The sequence below is a fragment of the Oryctolagus cuniculus genome, chromosome 8 (assembly GCF_051225735.1).
Source record: "Oryctolagus cuniculus isolate XC-2025 breed Fujian yellow rabbit chromosome 8, ASM5122573v1, whole genome shotgun sequence".
Lineage (NCBI taxonomy): Eukaryota > Metazoa > Chordata > Mammalia > Lagomorpha > Leporidae > Oryctolagus > Oryctolagus cuniculus.
Window position 1 is genome coordinate 55,552,772 of NC_142874.1, and position 11,835 is coordinate 55,564,606.

The following is an 11,835-nucleotide window of genomic DNA, read 5'->3' on the forward strand; positions in this document are numbered from 1 at the left end:
GCTGTGCCTGAATCACTCTCCACCGGCATCAGCAGGGCTCTCTCAGGGAATGCTTCCCTGATCATGCTAAATTGCCACCTGCCCTACCTTCCAACAGTCCCTATACCCTTTATTTATTTATTTCATAGTACTATTCCTTACTTTATTATATTGTTTACTTATTCATCTTGTTTATTGTGGTTTTTTTATTGACTTATTAGAAAGAGCCAGAAAGAGAGAGGAGAGAGAGAGAGACAGGAAGAAGGAAAGAAAGAAAAGAAAAAGAAAGGAAAAGAAAGGAAGGAAGGAAGGAAGGAAGGACAGATGGGAGGGAGAGAAAGAATCTTTCATCTGCTGGTTCATTCCTCAAATGACTGAAACATGTAGTTATTGACCAGACCAAAGCCAGGAGTTAGAAACTCCATCCTGGTTTACCACATGGGTGGCAGGGCCCAAGTACTTGGACTGTCTTCTGCTGTCTTCCTAGGCTCAATGGCAGGAAACTAGGTTGGAAGTGGGTATCAGTGTTGCAAGTGGGAGCTTCACGTGTCGCACCACAGTGCAGGCTCCTGTTTATTGCATATCTCGATCCAAGAAAATGTCAGCGTCACAAGGGCAGAGATTTTATTTTCTGTTTCCTTTTTTTCTGCATCCTCAGCTCTTAGGACAATGCATATTATGTAATGGATTGTTTGTTGAAGAAATGAGTGAGCGAACCTGATTAAATGAAAAATAAAATTTCATTTTATTTGCATTTTTAATGACTAGTGGTTGACATTTTCATAATCTTGGTATACAGAAGGCATTTCTGAGCTTAATAGTAAATGCAAAAAGCATGAAGGAAGATGATTAGGTTTGACTGATTATAAGTTTAAAATTTCTGCATAGAAAAAAACGCTTGACACAAACAACATGGATAAATTGGAAATTTTCTTGCACTACATATTCATGAAAAAATGTAATAGCCCTAATAGCAACGAGTGCTTATAAATCAATAAAAAGATGAAAATGATAATAGAAAAATGAATGGAGAAGAACTGGTTGTTCACAAAACAAGAAATACATCGAGGTATGTGAAAAATGTTTGCTATCACTTCACTTTTTGTTAAATGTGCCTTTTTTAAATGAGAGAAAATTTTCATTTCCTCTTGCTTTCAATTTCATCTTCCCTGAATTTAATTTCCAAGAAACTTTCTTATTTTCTCTAACAACCGCAGTGTATTTCCAGCTGTTTTTCCCTTAGCAAATAAAGCCCCAGATCCCGTCTCCCTCAGTTTTACGATTGCTTCCCCCGCCTTCCCCTTCTTTACCCTCCAAAGTACTCTATTATCATAGGCAAAACTCCCGAGAGCTATACTGCTGGGCATGATACTTTCCTTCACTATTGAGAAGGAATTGTGATGTGAGGACCAATGCTATGCTTATATATTTAGTAGCAGTTCTATTACAAATATTTTGAAGCACACAAAATGTGCAGATTTGCTATTTCAACAACGATAAAGACCTGCTTGACTTGCATAGCATTTAATGAGCAAACGTGCCAGGAATGCTGATTGACAATATTTGGCTCTAGAATTTCCTGAGCTTATTTTGCACAAAGTTTGTAAACTTATGCTCTGAAATTATTTTTCTTTTATGCATGCCAAATGCAGTGCACTTGTCTCACTTAGAAATGAGCATTGTGTCTTATCCAAAACTGTGTATCTGCAAAGATAAGGAGAGATGAAATAGGAGAGAACCATTAACCGGGAAATGCAGGAGTGGAAACAAGTAGTGAGCAGAATGAGCAGGCTGCTGAAGCCAAAGAGGTTTTTGAGACTTTGATAATGAGAGAATCCTCTGGCAGACATCCACTGTCTAATTGGACCACCCTAATAGTTCTAGAAGAGTACGGTAAGCAGAATAACACCCCCTGTCCCCCAAATACATCCACGACTAATCCCCGGAACCAGTGAATATATTATCTTACACAACAAAAGGGACTTTGCAGATGTAATTAAATTAAGAATCTTCAGATGGGGGAGATTATCCTGATTATCCCAGTGAGCCCAACCCAATGTAATCACAGTCTTCCTTCTATGTGGAAGAGGGAGGCCGTCAGAGAAGCAGAGCCCAAGTATGTGATTGTTGGTTGAGGGCCACAGGCCAAAGTATGCAGGTGGCCTCAATACCGAAGTTGGAAAAGAGCAGGAAACAGATTCTCCTTCAGAACTTCTGTATTATCCAGCTCTTGGTTACTAAAACAAAATATCTGAAGCCAATTACTTTCTGTAGAAAAGAGGTTTATTTTGACTCATGGTTCTGGAGGTTCACAATCCATGGTCAGGCAGGCTCCATCAGTTTGACCTCTGCTAATGGCATTCTTGCTGGCAGAATTCCAAGGTGATGCAGGGTATTGCATGGTAGGAGACTGGGAGTAGGCCTCTCTATCTGTATCTATCAATCAATCATCTATCTATCTACCTACCTGCCTATCCATTCATCCATCTACTATCATGGTCCTTGTAAAGACATGAGATTCAACTATGGGGGCTCCACCCTAATGACCTAATCTAGTAAAATCATTTCCCAAAGATTCTACTTCTATACATCATAATTGGATTCTGTTTCTACCCTTGTACCACCACTAACATAAGACTTTGGGAACTAAACCAAATAAGTTTGGATGCCAAATAATATTCAAATCATAGGAGCCTTTTTATAGCCTTCTGAAGGAATGCATCCCTGCTCAAATATTGGTTTTAGGCCCCTAAGACTGATTTCAGATTTCTGACCTCCAGCACAATAGATCATACATTGATGTTGCTTTAAGTTAATCAAGATGAAGATATTAACAAGAAGAGAAGTATTTTCTTCCCCAAGGAACATTTTATTTAAGATATACAAACTTCATGAATTTCATAAATATAACGTTAGGAACATAGTGATTCCTCCCACTGCACCCGCCCTCCCACCCACTCTCACACCCTTCTTCCTCCTCCCTCTCCTATTCCTAGTCTTATTTTTTACTAAAATCTATTTTCAATTAACTTCATACACAAAAGATAACTCCATACTAAGAGTTCAACAAATAGTATTAAAAAACTATTCCTCAACAAATTTTTGATTTCCCCTTTGATTTCTTCTATGATCCACTGTTCATTTAGGAGTATGTTGTTCAGTCTCCATGTGCTTGCATATGTTCTAGAGATTCTTGAGTTGTTGATTTCCAGCTTCATTCTTCTATGGTCAGAGAAGATACATGGTATGATTTCAAAATTTTTTTTTAATTTGTTGAGACTTGCTTTATAACTTAGCTTGTGGTCTATCCTAGAGAAAGTTCCATGCACTAGTGAGAAGAACGTATATTCTTCAATGGGGTAAAAACTTCTATAGATATCTGTTGGGTCCATTTTGTCCATTGTGTCGATGAACTGTTGTTTCCTTGCTGATTCTCTGTCTGGTTGATCTGCCCATTGCTGAAAGTGGGGTATTGAAGTCCTTTATCACTACTGTATGGGAGTCCATGTCTCCCTTTAAGTCCATTAACATTTCTTTTAAATAGCCAGGTGCCCTGTAATTGCTTGTGACCTTGTCTAAATACTGGTGGAGATTGTGGATTCGAAACGCTTCCATTGCCTTGGCAGCTCATGTCAAGAGCCTCAGGTGATCACTGACAACATACATAAGAGTGTTTTTTTTTAAAACTTTCATTTAATGAATACAATTTTCATGGGTACAACTTTAGGAATATAGTGCTTTCCCCCCCCATACACACCCTCCCTCCCCTACTCCCATCCTACCTCCTACTCCCTCTCCCATTCCATTCTTCTTTATTCATTTTTAACTTTATATACAGAAGACCAACTCTATACTAAGTAAGGATTTCAACAGTTTGCACACACACACACACACACACACACACACATACACAATGTAAAAAGTACTGTTTGAGAGCACGTTTTGAAGTTAATTCTCATAGTACAACTCATTAAGGACATAGATCCTACATGGGGAGTAAGTGCACAGTGAATTCTGTTAATTTAACAATTAACACTATTATTTATGACCTTAGTGATTACCCAAGGCTCTTGCCATGAGCTGCCAAGGCAATGGAAGCCTTTTGTGACCACAAACTTTGTCAGTATTTAGAAAAAGCCATATGCAAAGTGGAAATTCTCTCCTCCCTTCAGAGAAAGGTACATCTTTCTTTGATGGCCCCTTCTTTCCACTGGGGTCTCATTCACATAGATCCTTCATGTAGGATATTTTTGCCACAGTGCCTTGGCTTTCCATGCCTGCATTGCTCTCATGCATCTGAATGCCTTAAGGGCTGATTCTGAGGTCAGAGTGTTACTTAAAGTGATTGTCATTCTAGGAGTCTGCAGCGTGGACTGCTTTACATGTTGGACATTCCCTCCTTTTTAATTCTGTCTATTGTTATTACCAGGAACTTGATGCTATTTATATGGTCTCTTTAACACTTAATCCTATCTATATGTTCACTTTAACACTTAATATGATCACTTTAACAATTAAGATGGCATTTTACAGCTTTACAGTTTGAAACTTCCTCCTCCCTCTCCTATTCCCCTCTTATTTTTTTTACTGAGATCTACATAAAAGTGTTAATTGTTAAATTAACAACAGGAGTTACTGTGCATTTACTTCCCATGCAGGACCTCTGTCCTCAATGTTATGAGAATTAACTGTAACACTTGTTCTCAAATAGTTTTTTTGTGTGTGTGTGTAATTTGTTGAAACCTTTACTTAGTATAGAGTTGGTCTTCTGTGTATAAAATTAATTGAAAATGAACCTTAATGGAGAATTGGGCTGAGAATGGGAGGGGGAGGAGGAGGTGGAGTGGGAGTGGGGGTGGGGAGGAGGTGGGGGTGGTGGGAAGAATCACTATATTCCTAAAGTTGTACTTACGGAATTTTTACTCATTAAATAAAATGTTTCTCTGAGAAAAATTGGTTTGAATGAGAAATCTGACTACAGTTATTCTGGAAGAAGTAGGGATTTGCCATTCATTGGGCACAATCTAGGAAGGAATACAACACACAGGAGGAGAGGTCAAGAAAATCAGTTGCTTGTGGAATTACATGGAGCCATTGTGCTGAGAAAAATTAGCCACATGGAGCAAAATAGGGAGTTTGACAGATTATAATATTAAATCCTATTAAATTGACCCCTCACTGTTTCAGAGGGTTCAGGACAGTTGGACAGCTAAAGAGCTAATTTTAGGTGCTGACAAGCTAGTAGAGTTTCCAGAAGAACTGGACATACAAGGAGCCTTGGGTTTTAGAAGGTAATTCAAGAAGGCAGAGCTGGAAGTGACACCAAGTGCCTTCCAGGGAGATAATAGCCAGAAGGGGCTTCAGTGTGAGTAGGGATCATGGAGTTATTTACAATATCTGGCCAGGGATCAGCACAGATTATTACATTTATGAGATTGATCCAATCAGTAGTTAAAAGAGGTCTTCAAAAGCTTGTGGAAAATGCATATGATGCAAAATATATGCATGGACTTCAACCTTTTTTGTACCAACATAAACTTACATTTTCATTTCATTTTTCCATGAAGGTTTGAAGTACTTCTTTATATTTAAGGATGGTTTTAAAACAAAGCACTGAAAAATTTAGGTGGAGGAAAAATAATTTTAGGAGTTTCTTTGGTTCAAGAAAAAGATCACCTAAGATCTTCTCATAAATGTGTAACTCATTTCTTCATCCCATTGAAAACTTTACCAGACTTTTTTCTCATTGATTCAGAATTCCAATTCTTGGACAAGTCTTTAAGAATAACAGAAACGAAAGGAAGTATGGATTTTATTGGATGCTCTCAAGATACATTAGTTATAAAAGTGGATAAGTGTGGATTAACATTTTCTTCCTTGAACCATTTTTTACTTGCAGGATAGAAGGACACATTTGTTGGTTGATGGTTCTGTTACCATGGAAACATAGAAATTAAAAAAGGAGAAATGTTCTAACACATTAGTTTTTTAGATCTCCTGCTCCAATCCACTTTTCCCTTTAGGTGTGACAAGGCAGGATAAAAAACAGCCATGATCCAGGTCATCATTCGCAGCAATGCTGTCATGAGAGACAAGCCCAAATTCTCTTCCCTCTGTCTCACAATTGGTCAGATACACACTGTAAATGCAGGCTGTCAGTGTGAATAGAGAGCTTTGGGTGCATATAAAAAAATCTTCAGGCTCTGCATAAGCATTGTGAAGGGTAACACATTGCTTAAAGGACTTGGCTGAATGGACATGGAAAGAGAAGTCATTTGGGACAGGATTGGTTATAAAACCACATCTCTGACTTAGTGCATTCTGATTGCTGTAATATGATACCTTAAATGTACTGTTAACAGTTATGGGGGCTGGAATGCCAAAACTGTTGTACCAGAATATTTAGTGTCTGGTGAAGGCTCATTCCTGATGGGTGGCACCTCCCATGTGTCCCTATACAGCACAAGGGGTGAACAAGCTCTTTCTAGCCTCTTTGGTAAAGGATCTAATCCCATTCATGAGGGTGGACCCCTCGTGCCACATTTGCCTCCCAAGGGCCCAATGTCTTAACCCATCACACTGGGGACAAAGTTGTAAATATCAACCTCAGCAGTCAATATTTATTCTACCATTCAGATGTTGTAAATTAGCTCTGCTCTGCCTTTTCTGTGTGTGCAATATGGGGGAAATTGGTATGGTGTTAAGAAATTCAGAAGTTTAACTAAAATAATGCTGACTTCAGTAGTGCATCTATAGTCATATTGAAGTGTCCCACTTTAACCCACTTGTTTGGAGAGGTAGTATCAATAGAGAAGGGAGCTTGCCATGTACTTCAGATGAACACAGATTTGGAGTCTGGCACTCCTGGCTTTTGATTCTTAGTCTACCCCTAACTAGTTTGATAACTTGAGACAGGTGACTGAATCTCAGTCAATCTTTATTTCATCCCCAGAAAAACAGACAGCTGGGCATTTAGCTTAGCAGTTAAGAAGCCCCTACTCTACATCAGTCTACCTGAGTTCCAGCTCCTGACCCCAACTTCCTGCAAATGTATACACTGAGAGGCAATGGTAATGGCTCCAGTAACAGTAACTGGATTCCTGCCACCAACTTGGGAAACTTGGATTGAGTTCCCAGTTCTCAGCTTCAACTCTGGCTCAGCCCTGGCCATTGTAGGCATTTTGGGAATAAACTAGCAAATGGGAGCCCCCCCACCCTACTGCCCCTGCACATGCATGTGTGTGTGTACATGTCTGTCTCTCTTCCTCTCAAATAAATAAAAATTTTAAAATGAGATAATAATTTCTATATCACAGTGACTGAAAATTTAATGATATAATATTGTGTATACAACACACTTAATATCTTTCTGGACTCTCAGTAAGTCCCTGGTATTGCATGAATATGATTACAATCATCTCTGAGCTTTGTCAAATCCATCAGTCACCCTCTTTAATGCTTAAAACGGACGGAGGACCCTTCTGCCACTGCAGCAGGGTTCATAGGGCTCCCATATTCTTAGTGGGCCCCCAAGTTCCCCACTCTTTTGTTTACATCTCTGTTGGAAGCTAGTTAAACATTAACATATTTTGCTTTAATACCAGTGTAAATTTGAGAATATTTCACTGAATTCTCCTAAGTAAATGTCTTATTTGTTCAACAAACATTTATTGGCTGTGTATTGTATGTCAGGTCCTGTGCTAGATGTTGGGGACAAGACAATGAGTAAGGTGGAAGTGGCTTCTATTCTCCTTGGTGTAGAGTGTAGCAGGAGAAAGCTTACCAGTGAATAGGGTGTACCAGGGCTGTTTCTTCAGGCTGTGTGTGTGGGGGGGAGGGGCTGATCCCTTCCTTGTTCTACAAGCTGTGACTCAGAGTTTGCTTCCCTAGGCACTAGCAGGGGAGACTCTTGAAATTCAACCCTTATGAGATCAGGGGACTGACACAGAAACACCTCTTCACAGAAGCAGGAAAACAAGGATTTCACTATTCCCTGGCGGGATCTGGTGATGAGAAGGTGGGTTCACTTTAAGGCAGGGAGAACAAAAGGGTCACATACATCACCCAGCCCAAAATTTTGTCTGTGGGAGGGGAAGCCTTAGTCAGCTGCATTCAGGCTGACTCCCAAGGGCACCCCTGTTGCAGAGCTGGATTCACTGGTAAGCCATGGCCATGAGATGCCATTAACGTGCATCTCACCAAGGGCATATGTTCTGCTTTCATGCTCACCACTCCCCCTTTTGATTGTAGGTTGACTTTTGATGGGTCGGCCTCCGGAGAGAATCAGGTGGATAATGCTCCAGTATGGTTCATACGGCAGACCTACTTCTCATTGGAAATGAATAGTTAGGGATTCTGGGTTTATCCATCATTCTTGTTCCTCTTCTGTCTCTGAGATAGACCTGAGCCCACTCTTTATGTGATGGAGAAATGAGATTTCTGGCTGGAAGGAGTCTTTGGAGACAGCCCCTGACTATTCTCTGGAAATGACAACTGACTGTCCTGTGTGGTGAATGAGCTTTGTTTATTTCCCTTTTAAAAGTCTGCACCCATATTTCTTGGAACTTTCTGGCCTGATCCATGCTTTGCTTTACAGGCTTGCACTTTACCTGGCTGGCTTTTATTAAACTCATAAATTACGGTATTTTAAGTATTGTGTATGTTCAGGGGAAGTGGCTGTCTCATCTAATGGATCTTCTCTGATTTTTTTTTTTTTTTTTTGGCATAAGAAGCATTTTGGAGCAAGCTGTGTTTGCAAGTGGTGATGGGAGAGCGGCTGAAGGCCTGGGGAGCTGAGTTGGAGTTCTGGACCTGCCTGTCCGCAGCTGTGTGACTCAGGAAGTTTATTTTCTTGCCGTGTGCTCTGACCTGCTCATCAGGTGGTGCTGGGGTAGTGTAAGTGCTCAGAATAGCAGCTGGCAAGGGAGAGCTCGTGACTATAGGGAAGAGAAGGGATCAGCCATTCACGTTGTGATTGTTTCCACCGAGCTCCTTAAGCTCGGCGTCGGGGGGCCTGTGTGCTTCGCAAGAGTTAAAAGAAGTGAAACCTTGATGCTCCCATATGAAATAGTTTTTCGATTTCTCTTATTACAAAAAGTGGTAAAATGGATGTCTTAATCCATCCCCACATCTGAGAGTCAGGCCTGGCTGGAGCATTCGCGTCCTGGAGGTTCGCCAGCCGCCAGCAGCTGGGAGGGCTCTGGCAAATGTGCTGACGTGGTAAATTGGGGGCATGTCACATCCTCTCTCCACTCCATCTCCTCCCAACTACATTTTAAAAAGTAATGCAGTTAATTTTCATGAGCATTTTCAGCTCAAATTAGATCTCATATTGTAAATACTGCAGAAGCTGAGAAAGAGCTGGTTAGTAACCAAAGCCAATGACTGAACTCCCACAAATCTGAATCAGAGCCACAGCATTCAAACATCGATGCAGTACATGCCCACAACATCCATCCCGGTTCCGTTTCTATAGGATTAAAGTAAATGCAGGCCCTCTGAGCTGCCAGCAGCCCTGTGACCACGGCTTCTAATTGCAGCTGCCTTTAAGCCTTGAGCAGGTCAGTGCAGCCATGATGATCTCAGGGATAATTTGTCTTTTATGTATTTCTGTGATGTGATATATAATCCCGTGCTGAAAAGGATCCTTGTGGGTGTCAGCTTTTGCTGTTGCTGCAGAGAATAAAGAGGTGGTAAATAGGTGATTTTTTTATATATATGATCTCTTTGTCCTGCATGGTGCAGGCTAAGGGACGGGCCCACCTGCATTAAGGCAGTGACCTATAAGTGATGTTGGATCTGCCCCGTTCTGTGACTGGACTCCACAGTTGCGTGCAGATACTTCTGCAGCCTGGCTGCAACCTGGTGAGAGTCTCAGATAGCCAGAGAGCTGTTTTCCACTTTGCATCTTAAGTCTTACTTTTTCTGCTCGCTCTCCAGATGGCTGACTACTCCTAATAGGGTGGAGTAAAGAGACCTGAAAGAGCAATTGTGATGTCTTGAGATGTGGGTGCTGAGGATGGTGAAGAACTCATTTTCTCTGTGTCTGGATACATTACAAGCCCTCAGCTCAAGTGTGGGTGGCCAGGCAGGCAACAGGGGTTCATAGGAAAGCACACGGCAGCTTAGAAAGCAAACCCTTGCTCCATATGTGTGGGTATGTATTCAGGAATGGGCAGAGTTCCTGCCCTTGTGACTTAGCAGTCGCCGCCTTGCTGCCTGTCTCCCCAGGCTATTGGTAGATTTGAAGCAAAGGAAAAATGAGGAAGCCTTGGTCAAGTGCCATGGCTTTGTGTAGTGTGGGGAGAAAAGCTGTCCTGAGCCAGGCATTTCTCTTCATCCCCCTGCTCAGTGTGCAGAGTTGCATCACTGTGGGGCAACCCCCCCCAAACCCCGCCAGACACAGCAGAACCAAGAGAAAGGAGCCCCCCCTCAGCCTGCTCCCTCCTCCTACTCGTCAGGATGCACTCACGGCCCCATCAGCCTTTCTGATTGCCCATGGCTGCATCGCACAAACCCTCCTCCTGTTCTGAAGTCCATTTACCTCCATCTTTGCTTCCTGCCCTCCCTCCTTCCCTCCCATTGCCTTTCTTTCCTAAGCATTATGCAGCTGAGGTCAACAAATAGCGTGCATGTGAGCTATTTTGTTGGTAAATATGGGAGCCTATTGCAAAGGTCAGCTCTTGTGGAGAAATGGAGAAAATCACAGGTACAGCTTACGGAGGAGGTGGGCTCTGTGCTTCTTTGGACAAAGTGGAAGGGGTTGGCTGGGGGAAGGATGGGGACAATGCACTGTGTTGATACACGTGGGTCCTGGGGCCAGGGTTAAGGTCCAAGAGTTTTGGGGTTGGATCCTGGTGTCTGCAGCAACTTAGCTCTGTGATCTTGGGAAAATCGTAACTCAGGCTTCTCATCTGTAAAATGGGGATGATCACACATTATTTCCACTGTCCACATAGGGATTATAGTTAGTTAATTGGCATATCAATTATACAGATACTGATTTTTAGGTGCTGTACTATGGTAGGTGCTGGAATGAAACAGACCTGACCCCTGCTTTCCAAGAGTTTACAGGAGACACAAACAAGCCAATGAGTGTATAACTAAAACTATCCGTGCTGTGAGGGACAGAATTGTGGGGTCAGAGGAGGTTCCCTGGGAATGTGACGCTGTCCATGTGGCATCATCCCAGATCCTGGCACCAGGTAAAATGAGCGTTCGTAGTGTCTTTGATCCCAGAAACACTTGCCCGAGGACCGCAGAAGTAGGACATTAGGGGGCGCATGGCACGGGGGGTTGATGTTTCAGCGGACTTCCCTGCCTTCTCTTCTTTCTAAAGGGATCAGCTCACACACAAGCCTCAGGAGGAGGAACTTGCTCAGTAGTTTGCTGGTTCACCGTGTGCCCTTGGCTGGAACATATTCTCTCTTGCCTTAGCCGGCTCTCCACCATCGTGCAGAGGCAGAACAACTCAAGTCTTAGAAAGAGCACAGGCATTGCAGTGGAAATACAATGACATGGTCCCTGGGTGCTGGAGTCATGGAGAGTTTTCTCTCAAGTGCTTTGACCAGAGGCAGGAACAGGGCTTGACATTAGTTTCTCCCAGGAGAGAAAGACGAGCAAAGACGTGTCGGTGATACTTGCTATAAATGTCATGAATAGAATCAGGACCCCATGAAGGTCCTTGTGACTAGTTCTGCATGTTTTAGCCACCAGGTGATTTCCTTTATGAGAGATATTTAAAAATATTTTATTTATGTGAAAGGCAGAGTTACAGGGAGAGAGAGAGATAGAGAGTGAGAACGAGAGCAAGAGCGAGAGAGAAACAGGTCTTCTATCTTCTCACTCACTCCCCAG